Below are 19,900 nucleotides of genomic sequence, written 5' to 3' on the forward strand. Positions count from 1 at the left end.
TGAAAACAGAGGAAATGACATATTTCACTTTTGTCCGGAAATCCCACATTAGAGTTGAATTGGACTTTACTGGGTGTCATCATGGGATTGTCTAGTACCTGACTGAAGTGAATCGAGTGAGTGATATCAAGTAGTTCTTTTTATGAATTCACATTTAATGAGTGTCGTATTTACATGTTCCAGAAGGCTGTTCAGATGAAATGCTGTACATGATTTGCATGAAATTTAGCAGGTGCCATTCCGGGATTGTCTATTATCTGCCAGAAGTGGAATAGTTTGACAGTTTAATGGCATTTGCAGATTCCAAAAGGCTTTTATTCTGAAAAGCCACATCACATCTTAATTACACTTCTTGGATGCCTTCCTGGGATTGTCTAGCACCTGACAAAAGTCACATAATCGAGGGATGTAAGAAGTATAGCTTTTAAAGTTACATAACATTGACATGTTTCAAAAGGCCGCTGGTCTAAAATGCTGACAATGATTTGCATGAAAGCTCCTGGGAGCCATCCTGGGATTGTCTAGCACTTGACAGAAGTAGAATGTTTGTGTGACATGAACTTCTCTCTGAATAGGCAGTTAATGAGATATTGGTTGAACTTTTGACTGCTCTTTGGTGAGGATCATGTGACGCCGAGGCCATTGTTTTGTATCGATCAAATTGATTGTCATCCGGCATGGTCGTTGATCTGATGGATGACAAACTGACACTTTTTCACTCTCTTGCTTTGAGCGCGTGACATTCCCGAAGGCGGAGACCCGGCCAGTTGCGATCAATAAGTTTGACAAGTGCCGCGAGGCCACCCGAACCGGCACGAACGCTCCCAAATCTGTCGGGATGTTACGGATGTTTACACTGGACGCTGGAGGCGTAGCGCGCCGTGCTAACAAATGATCGGACGGCAGCAAGCTCAGTGAAGCCGAATGTTAGCATCTTGCTTCATGCTCGCTTTGATATTGTTGCTGTGTGGGCACGAGTTGCAAAATCGACGACGTCTTCTTCACTCAAACAGTTTGTGTACGCCGTGACAAGAGTTTGCCATCTTTGTGGAATATTCTAAAAAAACAAGTTGCGTCTCTAAAATCCTTATCCATGAAGTTTTCCAAAGATTCAAAATATCTAAAATTTTGAATTTTTACTCATGTCAGTTTTCATTTTAAACAAAAAACAAAAGTTACAGGAAGTTCCGCGCTTCAATGAAAATCGAAATGAATAGTGACGTGAACACAGTTTTTAATGAATCCACTTTCAGCCGTTTGATTCTTTGAAAAGAACATTTTGTCAAAATGCAGAATTTTGGCCTGGCCGATAATCCCTCAATTTTGAGAGCGCAATCAAGTTTGTGCCTATTTTTAAGCCTTTCGAAAACCAGGCCCTGCGTCGAGAACTGAGCTTGCTGGGACACCTCACAATCCCCAAAAGCCAAAGTTGCTGCCTTTTGAAGTGTTTTACTGCATTGATTAATTTTGTTGCACCCACGCTGGCGTCTGCGTTGTTGATTGTCTCTTAACTAAATTAACTTTTCTGCTCATTAACGCTAATTCTGCCGAGGCTGGCGGTGATGGAGAGCAGCTCCAACTCAGCGGGGCAGCTCACATTAGCCGAGACAACGTGGGGGGGTGGGGGAAGAAGGGGGGGGGGGGGCGCATAACAACAGGAAGCGGCTCGGCTTGGGTTACCTTTTTGTCCTTTGAGTGCCCAGGCAGGCACAAGCTCAAAGTAAACACGGCCCTCGTCTCCGTCAAGTAAATTGATATGACTCTATTGGCGTTGATCTTTTTCAAGGATTGCGCAAACCTTCAGTACTGTTGGTGGGGGTGGGCGGGGTTTAACAGGAACCGAGCACCTGGTGCAGATAGTGAAAATAGTGAGTCACTGAAAAGCATTTATAACTGCAAAAAATATGTTGGTTTTAGTGTCATCAAATGCAAAAGGAGCACACAAATCTTCTTCTTTCCCTCTGCTGGGGAGTCTTGATACACTTGAGACACCAACAGGCAATCGGTGGAACTGCAGGCAGCTGCAGGAGTATAGATGTTGCAGACTAGTTTTATGTTTTTGAAGTGGGATCTTTTTGGGGGTTTATTTATTTTTCAACGACTCCTAAATATCCCCCTGGGGGATCAATAAAGGTTATCCTATGACGTAAAAATAATTTTTAATAACACCTTTTTTATATCTTGAAACAACCATAAAAGAAACGATCCACAAGAAATTTGTGACAAATTTCCCCCATAATTTCTTTACATAACAAACATAATTGAAATGAAAGCGTGTGATAGCTCGTAAGTTTGCATATGTATGGAATAGACAAAGTATGTGCTGCTGTAGGTGAGAGAAAGTGTGTGTTCAGTGTTGTAGACAAGAAAAACAATTCATGGAGTGAATGACGAACATCGTGTGTAAAAAGAAAAAGGCATCCCCCCCCCCAAAAAAAAAAGCTGAAAAGGGAATTTGCTGATGTAAGACTGGCAGCCTGTTCATCTTTTCTTCGCACATCATCAAACAGCAAGAAAAAGAAAAAAAAATGGAGTAAGACGGCGAAGAAGAAGCGTCTTGTAGCGCTTGAGTTAATGACTGGAGATTTCTCCGCCTGTGTTGCGTCCCCCTCGTCCTGTTCTTTCTTTGTCTCAAATCTTGTTATGTACACTTGCTATTGATCGGCATTGCAGCAGCGATCAATGACGCGCCGACGCCACAAACAATTCCCCCTCTGTGATAAATGTCTCCCGCCTTCCACGCCGCATGGCGAGGACGCCTCGCCAACGCAAGCGGCGGCCGGGTTTTCCCTCAGTGGAGGAAAGAAGAAAAAAAAACACACACACACAATCCATAAGTCGGTCACACATGCTGACCTTTATTGGATCATTACAACTTGACGACGTTTCCTGATTGGACACACAGCGGACATTATTAACTCTCTCCATGCACCGCTAAGCGGAGGGAAGACTTGTTTGTCACCGTGGACTTCATTTCAATATCTTCATGGCGCACCGCCTCAATTCTCGCTCAATAAAACTGTCAAACGTAAACCCGGGGTGGCCAAAGTATTTTTTTTCATTGTCCGGTTGCAGCGTAGGACCCAAATTCAGCACATAGTCGGTTGGAAAGGCCTTGAATAAGGACTTGACCATCAACTGTCGGATCAGATCATGTCACAGTCGAGCGAATGAGACTTTGAAGATTGGGAATTTGTTTTAGGACAAAGTCACGTAATGCTCGGTAATCCGCAGATAGCAGGTCAGAGATGCTCACACTTCATTGTGGTCTTAATCCACAGCTCGCAGAGAGCAGGACGGGGAACTCGCACTTGCTTGTCTTCCTAGCGGAACCGCCACGGGGACAGGCAAACAAACATGGAAAGGCCGAACTCGTGGGTCGAGCTGACCATGTGGTTGTTAAATAAGAAGGAAACTCAACATTTTGAGTTCATTTATTTTTGATCATTAAAACAATTGACGTGCGAACGACCATCACTTGGAAAAGCCTTCACTGGGCGAATTCCAGTCGCAAGCCAGCAAACGTCCACGTCAGAATGTTGCAGTAATACATTTAATAATGATGCATACATTTGTGGAGGCTGGGGTCAAGTTGTATTTTACTATTTTAAAAATGTGCAAAATTTTATAGGCTATTTCATGTTAAAGATTAGACGTATTACAAATGCAATTATGCCATCTAGTGGCAGAAAAATGACCAACACAAGTCAATGTCACACTACTTTCTAATTTTAACTCAATTTTACAAATTATTATGAAATTACGATACCAATGACTAAAAGATGGAGCCATATTTCTATTAGTTTAATTTTTTTCCCCCCAATTTTTTGTTAACAAGAGTATGAAAACTAAAAATATTTGTTGGTACATTTAAAACAGATATAAAATTTGCGATTAATGGTGAGTTAACTATTGAAGTCATGCGATAAATTCCGATTACAAATTTTAATCATCTGACACCCCTAAATAAAACCCACTTTTTTTTTGCAAATTTTTTTTGTATGTGCTAGCGCTATTCAAAACATGAAAAAACGAAATAAGGTTCCTAAACAATGAATTGATTATCAAAGTGGTCGTCTATTAATTTGGTAATTAATTTGATTTCGTTTTTTTAGTGCATACAAATGTGCATATTTGGCCTTGATAAGAATTCCCAGGCATGTTACAAGTTGGTCATAATTACTAATTAGCTGAGAGTCGCAGCACGCGCGGCGGCCACTAATTAGGAATAAGTGTTGAAGGCAAAAATGTCATTTAAAAGTGCTGTGGCGTGTTGTAAAGCGGCGGCGGCGGCGGCAAGGTGCGCGCCTGCCTTCTTTTGTGGGGCCGATAATGAAAATTCCAGAGATTCCGCCGCGGAAAGTCTTTCTACCCCCGCCAGATAATTAGAAAGACGGGAACAAATGGTATCATTTTTATTAGCGGGAGGAGAAATGGGAGCCATTTATCAACATCCTTTCATTTATTAATTAATCATGAAAAGTGCCACTTGTGCTGAGTGCACATGAAAAGCACGAAGGTGGCTTGATGGATCTCCTTGGGAAAATGTCACTCCTCCTCCCGCTGAGGAAGAAAACCTTGGCTTTTAAATGCTGCTGATTGTCTGTCAGGCCGGCTGCCTTCGACCGTGCGCTGCCTCCCGCGTGCCGCTTTCATTCGCCAAGGCCATCATTTTCGCATTAATGCCCATTAAAGAGGAATGTATGCGGCGACGCTGCTGAATGGCCGCCGCCTTGGCTTGGATGCCCGCTTTCATTAAGTACGGAATAAGCGGCCATCTGTGGCTCGGGTCGCCCGATGAGGACGGACGGACGGACGGATGCGCTCGCCGCTGTCCGTCATCCGGCCGGCAAGACAGAACCGCTTGACGCCTTTTAGTGACACAACTTATCAGAGACAAGCGCAATGTAAACCTTTGGTCTCGGCTTCTTATTGGCAGCGCATTTGATTCCAGAATTTACAGCCACCGAAGCGGATCTGTGGAGGCCAAGTCCAATTTAATTTCCACGCCTTGGTTTGCACAGAAGCACTTCGACGATCGGATGATTCGGGCTACTTTTTTTTTTTGAAAATTGGGCTCGATTCTGATCGGAAATGTGCAAATGTGAGCGTCTTTGGTGAAGCTGTAATAATCAAGACGGTGCAAGATATGTCGTTTGCCGCTATGTTGGCAAAACATTATTGGATCATTAACGGTAAAGGCCAGCCCTCACTAAATGCAGAACACGCACTGTGTGTAGGACGCCATCCTCCTTGTGGCCAAGACGGGAATTGACACCTGAGGGAAGGCTTTGTACCTGATTTCCAAAATTCTGTCTGCTGCTTTTTCCTTCCTAATAAGTTTCATGAGCTCGGGTGGCGGCCTGTACTTTTAGATGATCGTTCTGGGCTCCCAAACTGGCAGGTCGGGTTCGATCCTCAAATTGGGGGACTGCCGCAAGAGCAAAAACGCCACACGGACACGAAATCTTTTTGGTGCATCAAAAGCGGCAGTTGTGGGGCAGCGACAAATAAAATGCTCAAACATGTCGAATGTATGCAGTAGCAATTCGTAATTCACTTTTACACGGTCTTTAATTCATTTGCTCCCAAAAACATATCAAAACGTTGCGTTTGAAATATTGCCAGCGTCCCAAAGACATATTTCATACATTTTTCTAGAGCATACAGAAGGCTTTGTTTGATGCAGCCTCTGACCTGAAGAGGTTGCTTAAAGCAATGGGTAATTATTTCAAAAATGGCCAGCAGGTGTCAGCAGAGTATAAGAGATCAACCAGGGCCATGTTGCAACAAGCTGCCCCCCCCCCCCCCCACACACTGTTTTACACAGATTTGTGAATAATGATGAAACGTAGAAACAGAAACAGATAGAGATAGAAATAATTTTTTTCCCCTGATGAAATAAGAGACTCTAATCTTTCTTTTGGTAGGTTCCGTGTTTTTATAGCAATAGAACACAATATTCTGTGGGCCTTGCAAAAGAAGTCAAAATCCAGTAAAACAGCAGGGAGCGAGTCAATGCATGAAGTACAAATTTTCCTTTGCAGATTCCTTTCCATGATCTATTTTGGTTCATTTGTCTTGTCCAACAAAATGTGGTATGTCAACCAACGCTTTGAAAGCAAAAGGCAACATCAACATTTTGTTTCAGGTGGTGAAAAAGGCAGCGCGTGAAACCTCGTTTGCTCGCACGCGAGGTGGGAAACCGAAACCGTCTTCCCAAATTTTCACTGTAGAATTTTCACAGACTGAAGCGGAATTATTTCGACGTCCATTGGTCATGTTTCTTGCGGTTTCTGCGTCAAATTGAGATTGTTTTTGACCTACAAGGTGGAACCGTGCAGCTCCGGAAGAGTCAAGATGGCGTCTGATAGGCTGATTGTTGCTCTGGCTTTTTGACTGCACGACAGCATTCCATGATCAATTTTCGATTGTCGTTCAAGGTCTGGTGTCCTTTTTTTCCTGCGCGTGAAAACTCTTTTGTACGCATACCAAGTGAGAATCTGAGTGTAGAAGCGGATCTGAGGAAGGATTTGGAATGGAGTCAGAATCAGGTTTTTTTGCTGTCCAAAACTTGCGAGTGGATGCGATTTGAAAATCGTCACATGTTCAGGGTCAACGCTCGTAAGTGTTTGTTGTTTTAAGTGCACATCCGCACGTTTAAGTCACGCTGCTTTATTCATCGCCCTCATGCATAAAAGATGATTTTGCATGTGTCGCATTGGAAGCGACTTTGTTTGGCTCGTCCCTGCGCACGTGTTCTCGCCCGGCTCTCAATCGCCGGCTTCTCAGCATGCGCACCAGAAAGCAAATTCAATTTTAATGCCGGAAAAAAAAAAAAACGCTCAGTGACGACATGAGAAAAAGTAAATGTGGGATGTTGTCGTGTTGTTTACGCTTCTCGGTGAAGATGCTCCCTCCATTGGAAGAAGTGTCGCCGTTGGTGTGATGTTAGAGGAATATACTTGCTGAATATTTGATTTTCAGGACCTTTCATGTGGTATCGTTCAAGTTGGATGGAGGCTGCGAAGCTGCTCTACGTTTGGAACTGGAAAGAATCAAAACTAGAGCTGCCACTTTATTAGGTACACCTTATCATGACATACTTTTCTACAAATCAAGACAGAAATTAGTGGGCATAATAATAACAATTATAAATGGTGCCTTTAAATACGAATGCCTTGAGTCTGCCTAATGAGTTTTTCACAATATGAATTAATTGGCAGATTTTTTTATTTCAATTTTTTTGTCTTATAAACACACGACGCCGTATTTCACTTTGATTCACGGCCCTGGAAGGTCCGTCGAGGGAGGAGCGCGGACATGAAATATTAACCAGGAGGAAGAGAAACATGGTCAATATCCAGAGAAGAGGCTGAATTATTCAACGCCGCCCTCTGACAGATTGTCCCACAATGCCTTGCAAGCGCAGACATGACGAGACGCTCGCGTCATCGGCGTTCCCCGTCAAATACTCGTTGGAGAAATTCCTTTGTTGACTGGCAGGGTTTCTTTCATTCATTTCATTTGAATTGTCAAATAATCAAAATGATCTCATTATTTTTATTAATTACAATTAACTCCATTATAATTATTGAACCATTTAGAATATGTAAAAAAAAAAAAAAAAAAATTACGTGTAAATACCCGCGACCCTTTTGAGGACAAGCGGTTAAGAAAAACCGTTGGACGTATAAATAGTAAATAATCCTGGGAAAAAAAACAAAAAAACAAAAAATAAAATAAAAAAAAAATAAAAAAATAAAATAAATAGTAAATAAAATAAGTTATAAAATGTTGATGCATCATCATGTTTTAAATGTATCATTCATTTCATTATAACCATTTGATCAAATATTTAATCAAATGAAATTCAGTATGCATGAAAAAGTTTATTTTTTATTTAATAAAATGTGTTTTTGAATCCATTTATTTATAATGTACTTACAAATAATAAATCCATCATTTGATCAAATAAAAAAAGTGAAATGATTTATTTAACAAACATGATTGGATTGATATCTTATTACATACAATAATTAACTGATTGTTTATTAGATAGATTCAATTGAAATTATAACAAATAATTAAAATAAATTTAAAGGGGAAATAACTTACTAATCTAAATTAATGTAACAAATATCACAGGGCTCGTGATAATGTAATTTTTTTAGTAATTAAGTCATTTGGAGTTAACTAACTAACTAACTAAGACAGCAACAGGCTAAGCGAACATTAGCATGCGGCGCGCGCTATGGCATCATCATCATCATAGCACTGTTGTAACCAAAAGTGTTTTCCAGTAGTCGCTGTCTTAGCACGTTATCAAGGTCACTTGGACCTCTAAGGTGGCGCCGGGTTTGTTATGGATTCAAGCCTCCGTCTGCTCGTTAGGCCGCAGTAAACAAAGTAATTAGCCCAGAGAGCAAAATGCTGACGCTGTGTTTATTTAGACACACACTTAGTGGGAGGCACCAAAACGTTATTCCCGCGTGGTGCCAATTTATTCCTGTCAGCTTGCACCTCAGCCACACACCTTAGGATTTTATTGTCACGATTGCTTTTGGGATGTCTTTTTTGTTGTTGGATTTCATTAAAACGGCACATTGTATGTTAAAAATACATTTAAAAAATGGGACAATAAGTGAGCCTTGAGGGGTTCCAAACTGTGTCAATGTTGCTGGGAAGTTGTATAATTCTTTAAATTGCGGAAGAATGGTGTTCTAAAAAAAACTAAGCGAGTTTAGCTTCAAGTTCATTATTAATATCTGAAGTCATCTAAAATGGCTGCTCTGAGCCCAAATTGTTGATGTTTTTTGGCCTTGGCCTGTCGAGACTATTTTGTGTGTGCGTGTGTTCATGATGAGCTTGCCGATGTCGTACAATGTCGCTAAGAGGGGAGGACAAGAAATATCATAACGTTTCAAAAGTGCAAATTGTCTCTGCTCTTTCCTGTGAGTCCGATTGAAATCAATTTCTGACTGTCAGAATTCATAAATGAGTGGAAAAAGTCTGATTGGATCGGGCAGAGGAAGTTAATTTGAAAAAGAAATGCATGCTTGCCGTGAGCTCAAGTCGGCAAAAGGGTTTGCAGAAAGAAGAATTGATATCATCGAGAAAAGCCTTGGGGCGTTCCGAATGAACTGAAGCGTTGGCCAGGACCATCAGCACCCCCGTCACGAGGTGGGCGTGGCGCCTGCCGCCATCCGTGAATCCCAGCGGGAGCGTTTTTGTCGGCCGTGTGAGCTTGTTGGCTTGTGATGGCGGCGGCGGCGGCGGCTTGCTCCCTCGCTCTGCTCCGAGCGCTATTTTTAGCTTCAAAGATGGTTGCCAGCTTCTCTGTGGGAGGCGGCTTGTTTTTCCCCGGCCGGCAGCGGCGGCGGAGCACAACAACAAAGATGCGTTCGAGCGTGCGGCTTCATTTTGGAAAAGTCACAATTTAACAGAAGACTATTTGTTTGTTTGTTTTTGTTGTCGAGAAGGCCAAATATTTGAGATCTATTTTTAAATTAGCACACAGCAACCCTCATGCAGACCAAGTGACTTCAAATGTCACATATGATAAGAGCTGCTGTCATCTGAAAAGAAGAAATACAAATTATAACGAGCTTAATAGGCTAAAATGACTCCACAGTAAAATGACTGTTTTACACAAAAAGGATTGAGAATCCTACCAAGCAGCAAATGTCATATTGCTAAGTGGAAGTGACTTCAGGGGCGGAATTTTCCCGTCTTGGGCCGGTACATTCATGAAGGGCCCGTTAAAATGGCAATTTCAAACTCAAATGGCTGACTTCCTGTGTTTTTAATGGCTTGGGTGACTTGCCCCCATCATCCATTGACAACAAGCTACAGCAGTTAGCCAGTCGTCACGTTAGCCCACCCGCTGGCGTCCTCTTGCCGGACACGTGACCCATCATATGCGGGGGCAGTGGGCACATTTTGGAAATGGATGGCGTGGGAGTCTGATGTGATGGAATGAGTGAGGGTGGGAGTGGGAATAATGGCGGCGAGGAAGCACATTGAGGAGGCGGGATGAGGAAATGTGTCCACTGGGCAAGATGAAGGAAAAGCAGCCTCTCATCCATCTGTGCGGCCCCCCCGCACCAGCTCGCCTCAATGCCGCCCCCACCCCAACAATTCTCCCTCCTCTGTGCCCACTCACTTCATTTACATTTACATTACACTCCGTCCGACTTGATTTGGCAGCCATGTGATGGATGGCGAAGAAGAGCCGGCGCCGCCATGCGCTTCAGGGCGTTGGCCGCGTCAGCTCCTGGCGCTACGTAGTACACTAGCATAGGGGAGCTAAAGCAGCTTAAATGCTAACAATTTAACATGTTGGGTGTTCCATGTGATACGATAAATGACACTAAAATGTGTTGTCTACTAGCATTCGGTCAGTCATTGCGTCAAACTTGGTTTTCACCAAAATGCTTCTTTAGCTTCATGCTAGCTTTATAGTCACATATTATGTTGTGGTGGCACATTACGACGGTTCAGATAGCAGATATCATGCATAGCTAGCATCCGGCTAGCATGTGTTTTAGCACATAACTTGCATCCAGCTCACAGTTCACATAACACGTAACTGATTGAAACCAAATGTAACTTTAACTTGCTTTAGCGCGACGCGTGTTCTTCTGTTGTGTGTTTAAATAGTGCATCAATGTCACGTTGAATAGTTAATGAGCACACGCCACACGCGTGTCTTGCCGCCAAGTGGACAATGAAACTTCCGTGTGCTTCTGCTCGAGTGACGGCGAGTGTATGGAAGTTCGCAGGCTGCCGGATGTTTTCAGCGTGGGGTGCTGGTGGAACCGCGACCCCGAGGCCAACTCGCTTGTAACACGCATGTAGCGTGATGTTCATCGTGTGCAGCGACAAAAGTTCAAACCAGGGATGAAAAACTGCTCGAATTGTCAGGGTTGTGAGCAGCCACTAGCGTCGGCACAGTCAAATGTTTGCACATTGTAGACATGTTTTTGTGAACTTTGACCGGTTGTACTCGTAATCCGCTAATATCGTCTATGCGGCCAATTTTCCCAACGTCGTTAGATTTGCTGAGATAAAAAGTTGCAACTTTGAATGCAGGGACAGACACGATATGGGACGGTGACAAAAGGGGAGGTCGTAAACAACAACGACACGGACACAATTTGTTGCCAAGCCAAGAGGAGCTAAAACTGCGACTGTTTCACTAAATGATCCGGAATGGTTGACAGTTTATCTGTAACCGAAACAGCATTTACTTGGCCTAACATTCGCTTCAAGGCTAAAGATAGCAGTTAGCACGGTGCTGTTGCCAAAATAGCAATGAAACATTTTCTGCATTTCTCATGTGGATGTACGTTAATTAATATAACGATCCTCACCTGGGACTGCGGCTCTCTAGGACCATAACCATACTATTAATCCTCTCATCTTAACCCTTAGTTAGGGTTTTCCTACCCTTAGTTAGGGTTTTCCTACCCATAGATTCCAATGTTATGCATAACCCCAACCTGCCCGAAGACCCCCGATATAGGTATAGAAATGATCATCATGATAGCCTGAGTGCCATCGTGGCCTCGTTCAAGTATTCAAAAGCCAACCCTTACCCGCCAAGAAGTCAGGTAGGTTGACATAACACCGACCCCGAACACGCTCGGCGGTGCTTAGGGACTCCGTGCCTGGGGGCGGTGCTTAGGTACTCCGTGCCTGGGGCCGTTGCTTAAGGACTCCGTGCCTGGGGGCGGTGCTTAGGGACTCCGTGCCTGGGGGCGGTGTTTAGGGACTCCGTGCCTGGGGCCGTTGCTTAGGGACTGCGTGCCTGGGGGCGCTGCTTAGGGACTCCGTGCCTGGGGGCGGTGCTTAGGGACTCCGTGCCTGGGGCCGTTGCTTAGGGACTCCGTGCCTGGGGGCGGTGCTTAGGGACTCCGTGCCTGGGGGCGGTGCTTAGGGACGCCGTGCCTGGGGGCGGTGCTTAGGGACGCCGTGCCTGGGGGCGGTGCTTAGGGACGCCGTGCCTGGGGGCGGCGCTTAGGGACTCCGTGCCTGGGGGCGATGCTTAGGGACTCCGTGCCTGGGGCCGTTGCTTAGGGACTCCGTGCCTGGGGCCGTTGCTTAGGGACTCCGTGCCTGGGGGCGGTGCTTAGGGACTCCGTGCCTGGGGGGCGGTGCTTAGGGACGCCGTGCCTGGGGGCGGTGCTTCAATCCCAGATCAGAAAATTGCAAGGCGACCCCCAGCCCACCACCTCCTGGAGCATTTGGAACCATGGAGGTGGGATCTTGGAATCTAAATTGAATTCCAAATATGCTGAATATAGTGCAGGGACAATTGAATTAATTTCCTATGAGAATACCTTACTCCTTTATCCTAAACATACCCCAACCCTAAACCCTAATTTCAACCCTAACAACCATATCCCATAACCCCTAATCCTATCCTAAGCCTCAACCCTGCTAACCCTAACTGCTAAATCCTCAGTGACGTTGCGGGATAGAAATCTACTTTAATTTAATCTGAGCGAGGATTATAGATGAGCTCTCTGTTGTCATCGCGATGAAGCCGCTGTGCCAGTCGAAGTCCCTTTTCCGGGCTGATGAGTGGAACGCTTCGCCGCTGCGGTGTAGCATCTCCAAAGTGTTTGTGTCACCTGCGGGCGTACAAGGTGGCGGTCATGTGATCCCACTGTCGTTAATGATGCAAAAATAAACGCGGTCCGTTCGGCGTCTCGGGATTGAACCACAGGCCGGAGCGGCCCACACACGACCTACTTCCAGTGAATTGTCAGCACGCCGGAAGGAATGATGATTTAATTACGGCAGCTTGTACGCAAGCGGCAAGCCGCTGTGGAGCAAAGATGACGGATCCGACAAGACGGCAGCGACTTTCCGGCTAATTCCGCTTTCCACTTTCTCGACGTTTGCTGGGAATCATCAGGTGGCATCGCAGTCGTCTGTTCACACTAAATTGTGCTCCTTCAACGCATTTTATTTTGTCTCGTTCGACTCATTTGAATTGTTTGCAACTTTTGTTTACAACTGACACACTGAGAGAGCGCTTGTAGATATTCAGACTAACAGATTGCTAGGGTAGCTAACAAGTGCACAGCTACCAGATGGGTCATTTGATCAATAATGGTAAAGTATTGAGAAAAAAAAAATCATGATATGAGTATTTGAATTATTGACAGTTGTTATCATTCAATTAAAATATGTTTTCTCAAAAGTATGATTTTTCACACTTCTAATGGCAAAATGTAGTTACTGTTTAACTGCTAGCTAGCAAATAGCTTTCCGTATCGGGTAAGCATTTCACTTGTGGATATTGAAGATAAACTGCAGCTTGCAGGTGGCTGATAGATAACTATCATTAACACAGCTCGATTAACAAGCCCCTCCGCCAGCCCTTTAAGCAACCACACATCCCGTAATCCTCCTCCCGCACCTGTTGCCATGGGAGAAAAGGCTGTCAGGCTGTGACTTAGCATCCCGCCTCCATCCTCCTGGAACGCGTGGGTGGATAGAATGATGGATGAATGGACGGACGGATGGGTAGAGTAATGGATGGATGGTCAGGCCCGGGGCTCTCTCCATATCACATCTTCTTAGGCGGGCTAATGGCCTGAAACCTGAGTCCGCGTTCGCCTCCACTTCCTCTCGCACAGGAAGCCCCAAAACCTGAGACGACATCTAGTCTGTCTGTCTTTCTTTCTTTCTTTCTTTCTTTCTTTCTTTCTTTCTTTCTTTCTTCCTCACTGTGAAGTGAGATGTCAGACAAATCTTAATACATCGTTTTGGGTGAACTTCACACACTCACAGTGGTGGATAAATGTGAGGTATTTAGATAACTCATAGTTAACGAGCACATAGCTAGCAACTAGCTTGTAAACAACTGAAAAATAACAAGAAGATATCTTGTAGTTGGACAAAGCTACCAAATACCCTCTCGATAACGAGCCTATTGCTATCAGATATCTTTTCAACTATAGCCGCTAGCTGTTACCTTGTAAATTATAGCCTGTTTATCTATAACATCCTCAAAGCTAGCAGATACATAAAAATGCAACTAAAATAGGGCTAGCTTTTACATGCCTAGTACATCACACAAACGGTAACGAGGCTATTGATATATGATACCATCTAGATAATTAGCACTTTGCTAGCAGATACCTTGTGAATAACTAGCACAAAGCTAGAATAGCAAAAAATAAAAAATTCTAGATGACATCCAACGTAGCATGTATCAATCAGATAGCTCTAAATAACTAGCCTATTTTGTCAGATACCTGATCCACAACTAGCACACAAGGCAGCTGGCAGATAGCATGTAGATAGCTAGCACATATAAACAGTTATCTTAGCCATTTCCTAGCACAAAGCTAGCAGATAACTAATAGGTAACTAACCTATTGATCATATATTACTTGTAATCAACAAGCACATTGCCATCAAATAGCTTGTACATGACTAGCCCAATTTTAGCGCATATTAGCAGTTATGTAGCTCACAGTTAACTAACCTATTTATGCAAGAGTTTGTAGTTGACTAGCACAGTAGCTGTTGTAGATACAGCAACTAACATACAGTTATCAGATAACTGTAATCTATTTTTATTTATATTTTGCCCACCTTGTTGAACTGCATGAGACGGAAATATTAGACGTCTGTCAATTCAACGTGATCATTTTTTTTTGGTTCATCTTGTGATCGTGTTGGTGTACCTGTCGAAGTGTCCTTTGTTGTGTTAATCTGCCTTTGCATGCCTGGACGTGTTTGAATGTGCTTGACGGGCAGCATGTGTTCAGCAGCAGATTGTTTATGTGAGCGAGAGCGGATGGATATGCTGCGTCGTCCACGGCAACGCTAATGCGTCACATGACGCCTACTGGCCTGTGTGTGTGTCTTTAGCATGACACTACTTACACACACACACACACACACACACACACACACAAAGTGTTGATATGCCCTCAGAGTCATGTGAATAGGACGAAAGAGGCTTAACCAGCGCGGCCACTTGCCTCGGCCGAGCCCACCCGGACGCGCTGCACAAGAAGCACATCTGTTATGCGCCGTCGCTCCCTCGCTCCCTCGCTCGCTCGCTCCCTGCCCCTTCCCCTTCCTCTCTCTTTTACCCGTTTGCACTCAGCTCCTCCACACGGCGCCATGCGCACATACTACCCGGATAGATTAGCTTAGGCCTTAAATCAGGTTTGTAGCTAAAAAGGTGGGTAGGTAGAAATTAGCTTGTTGGCAATAACCAGCCCTTTATGTGAGGCATGTAGATATGCAAGTAAGAGGGTGATGTAGGTGGTAGGTAAGCAGGTGGTTGAATTGGTTGCTAGGTAGGTGAAGTAGTGTGATAGGTACTCTAGGTAAGGAAGTATTGATTTGGTAGGTCGATAAGAAGAAGAGATTTGAAATGGTAAATAGATAAGCGGAGATGGGAAAGGTAGGCAGTTAAGTAGGAAGGTAAGAAAGTACATGGGTGGGTAGATGGGAGGGTACGGGGGTGTAGGTTTGTAAAATAAGCACATAGGTGAGGAAAGTAGGTGGGTGGTAGGTAAGGCATCGTGTTTCCACCATCTCGACGTTGGACGCATCCACCTCCCATCACAATCACAATCGCTCCCTTCCGTGTGTTCGTCTATCAACCAGCAACGCACAACAACGCACAACTAACTGACTTTTTTCCACCGGCATGGCCTTGGCGGAGGTCAGCTAGTTTAAGGGTTATCCAGACGTATTAACAAAAATTGTAAGGGGACGTTGACGCCATCGCTGAGACAAGACGACAGATGTTTATCTTTGTGCGAAAGTCAATCTGCGCTCGGCGCGTCTGGCGGCTCAAAACGGGAGGATGTCGTCCGAGCACGGTGACTCATTACGCGAAATCAAGCGTTGCGCAGCAGCGGCAGGGAAAAGGTCAAAAGCGGTCATCTACTTTTAAGGTTGCCCATCGTGTGTGTGCGTGGTGCAGTGGATGCATAGCCTCTTTGTCCCTGCGGAACAATTGATCACCTCCAGCAGTTTCTCCCCGAGGCGAAGAAGCGGCAACACAAATCTTGTGTAGCCGCCCAGCAGGCACGTCGCAACGGAGCCGAGTGTCCGCAGATCACAAATGATGTTCTGCTCGGTGAACATCACGGCGCAAACATCCACATTTTAAGCGGACTAACACTCTCACTTCTCTCAGGAAGCAAGGAGTTTACCATTTTTGTTTGAAGAGGCCTTTTTCAGTTGTCATTCCAAAATTTGCTAGTCTTGGATTTTTCCCTTTTTTCTTTTTTTTTTTTTAAAATTCAGCCCCTTAAGCCAGTTTGACTTCGCAACATGATACTTGGTAGAAACCCAGCAAAAAGTCCCAAGAAGCAATGCCAGAAAATACACTGGAAGTCGGTCGGCCATTTTGGTTTTTCCCAAGCACTTGAAGCTAATCCAACCTAGCAACGTGAACGTTGGTAGTTGTGTCTCTCATGGGTCGACCCACCCAAAATTCTCAGGATACCATGCCTGAGAAGACACATTTTGCTTTCAAACAACCATTTTATTCTTATTTTTACAATTTTCAGGTGTCCTTCAAAAATGATGTAGTCCAACAATTTAAAACGTAACAAAAATATCAGCCCCCGAAGCCAGTTTGACTTGGCAACATGAAATTTGGTAGTCTTGTCTACCACGAGAAGACCCGCAAATAAGCCTCAAGAGCCCAAACCTGAAAAAATACATGACATCATCCATTTTGGTTTGAAATGATTTTAGGGTCATTTGGCGACAGTTTTTCTTTGAGATTTTGTCTGATCGATACCTCATGTAAAGCATAGATACTAAACCCAACGTTGCCAAAACATGTGTTAGGCAAAGCATAAAAGCAAAGTTTGGTGACTTTTGCTGGCACCTCCTGGAAATGTTTTGACAATTCACCCACCAAAAATGTCCACGAAGCCAAGCCTGAAGGCACACAGGAAATCTGCCGTTTTTGGTTTGAATCCGGCAAGGAATCCAGTGAGGTCGACCTGCAAACCTTGCGTCAGCCATCTTGGCTTTGCGCCTTCATCAATACTTGAGCAGCGGGTCAGCGCTCAGCATTGACCTCGCCGCCGTCACACGTGTGCTCCGGCACGCGATGCAAACGCTGCGCCCGTCGTGCACCTCGCCGTCCACACGGGACGCGTCAACGATTCCCTCAGCTTACACGCACACACATTGAGCCAAATCACCTCCAAATTTGAATGTTCCGCTCGGCCTGGGATTCCAACACTGCCCATCCCCCCTCCTGCTCCAAACCCCCCCCCCCCCTTCACTTCTCCTTCCTTGGTCGCCGGCGGCGGGATTTAGTCGTGTTTCCTCTGGGGAATGGCGGATAAAAAGCCTCCATCCTCTTTAATTGGTCGCACCTGTGATGGGATTGCGGCTCCCCGACTGAAATGGCTTCACGCGTACACAAACACGAGGGAGGCAAGTCGCACATTGTCAAGATGTGAGTCATAATATTGACAAAATAAGTTCTATACTTGAAATAAAGTGGGATATTTGTCTTTTGGCATTCGGTCATTTGTGTTGTTAGGGTCATGTCCCAATTTGTCTCTTGTGATGAGAATGTTGTCGGTTGTAATTCAGCTGCTCTTATTTTGGCATATACGCCTTTACGATGTCGTACAAAATGAAACATGTTTCTAACTGGAATAACTGAGTGCCACTTTTGTCAGTATGTTGAGGTTTGTCCGTCAAGTGTTTTCTTCAAGCCCATCGAAATCCAACCCTGCTCTTTGTTCTTACTTTGTACTTTTTGTCCATGAAGACTCTCCGTTTTTCAACTTTCTCAAACTCTGCTTTTGCGCCCAAATTCTACACCTCGTGTAATGATTTAAGGATTAAAAATAATAATAATAATAATAAAGTGTATTTTCTAGAAAAATGGCAAAGATTAGAAAAAGTCATAGATTTTCAACATAAAGATTTTTTACATTAAAAAAAAAAAGCGGATTTTTGAGCTCAAGATTTTTAATAATCATAAATTTGAGGAAAAATGTATAATAAGGAAAACATCAGATTTCTGGTAAGTCATATTCAAAACAAAAATTCTTATTCTCAAACAACAAAGAAAACATTCATTTTCAAAGTTTCCCTTTTTAGAATATAGTATAGAATATAGATCATAGTACTAGATAGTGGTCGAGTTAGTTGTTGAACACTGACTTGCACAAAAAATATAAAGAAACTGCAAGTCTGCCGTTTTAGTTTGAAGCAGTCATTTAAGGGTCATGATGGTCATTTTTCGGTATCCTTCAAAGACAACCTCCGTCTTGAGATTGTGCCGGTTAAATTGCGTCAGCGTGTTTCTGCTTGTTTTGCAGCAGTTGAACACGACAGCAGCATGAAAGTGTCCAAGGTTTGGCTCGCAATTTTCCAGGCAGCAGCTGGGTGGCGCTCTGCAACGTTTATTTAGCAGAGCGCCGACGCTGCGCTGCAGATGTCCGTCCGTCCGCTTGGGTCGGCCACCGTGGGGCGTGTCCACATGGACTGCCCCCCCCCCCCCCCGACCCACCCCAGCCGCCATTGGCCGACCACCACGGCACTCTTGGCGGGAAGCGAAACAGTGTTCTAATCGTCCATCTGCTTTTACCACTGATCGTTCCTTTCCATCTGTACACCTTGAAAAGAAATGAGTGGCATGCTCGCTCGCCCGCCCGCCCGCTCGCTCTACTTTCACTAAATTAAATCGGCTCCCATAATACGAACACAATTGCTTCAAAAAAATGCAAAAACAAATGTTGGACTTGAAATGCAAGCAGTGAGCGGAAAACATCTAAAGGTGACGTTTCAATGTGTTGTGTTTATTAATAGTTGTGTACGTCCACGCCATTGAGTGCGATATTAAAGCAGGAAAAAAATATCCTCCATTTCTCTGTAAAGTTCATGCACTCATGGCGAGCAACAAGGCGTTGCAAAAGTGGCCACGGCAGGCCAAAGCTCCGCCCCACATGCTGACTGTCATTGTTGGAATTGCTTTCCCTGCCTCGCTCTTGCGCCTTCTCTCCGTGGGGCGCGCACTCGCGGCCAACGACGACACACTCTAAAGCTTTTGTGGCCATTTATATTTTGATGCAGCTCTAACAAAACCATGTTAGCTTCATTGAGCTAATGTGGATCAACAAACAACAACACTAAAATGATAAAGACGTTAATAACATCAATATCATATTTTGCGTTTCTGCTGTAAAGAAGCATTTTCAGTTCCTGATTTCAGCACCGGAGAGCTCGCAGCAGCACCAGGGCCAGCTCCGGAATCATTTGTTGCGGGGAAAGGAACGACAACGCATGCCGCTGCGGCAGACGCCGGCGTTTAGCAGCCATTTTCTTTGTTTACGCAACACTTGCCCCCACCGACCATCAATTATTCAGACCGGCAAACGTATATATGCTACATTTACCCAAGGAGCGAGAGCGCACGCCACAAGCGGGGCAGTCGTCGCGTGCGGGACTTTGTTTTTCTTCGCTTAATTAACCGGCGGGATGTCACAACGTTATTTTACAATATGAGTTTCTCCTTCCGTTTCTTGACATTTTCATGTCTCCAGCGGACATCTTTGTGATCAAGCCTAGTAACAGAAGATATCATGATATATTGAGCTTTGAAAAAAACACTGAAAATGATCATAAAAGAAAAATATAAATATAAGATAAGCTAAACTGCCACAAATGACATCATAATTACAGAATGGCTAAATTACCAGAGAATAGACTGAAAGCTAAATAACTATTAAAATCCAATCATTGAACCTGAATTTTACAAGTAAAGCTAAATAGCCTGCCTCAAATATATTAAAGTCAAGTATGTCAAATATAGTCATCATGATAACTACATACAAAACAAGATTATTGACATTGCTACAAAATTACTAATAATGAA

At 44.2% G+C, this 19,900-nt stretch overlaps 1 protein-coding gene across 1 annotated transcript in view; it reads left to right on the forward strand.

Annotated features, from left to right (window-relative positions):
* The window catches only part of nrg3a (neuregulin 3a), a 130,664-nt gene that overhangs the window by 2,047 nt on the left and 108,717 nt on the right, over positions 1-19,900 (forward strand). The window lies entirely within an intron of this gene.

Source organism: Vanacampus margaritifer, chromosome 12 (genome assembly GCF_051991255.1).
Source record: "Vanacampus margaritifer isolate UIUO_Vmar chromosome 12, RoL_Vmar_1.0, whole genome shotgun sequence".
NCBI lineage: Eukaryota > Metazoa > Chordata > Actinopteri > Syngnathiformes > Syngnathidae > Vanacampus > Vanacampus margaritifer.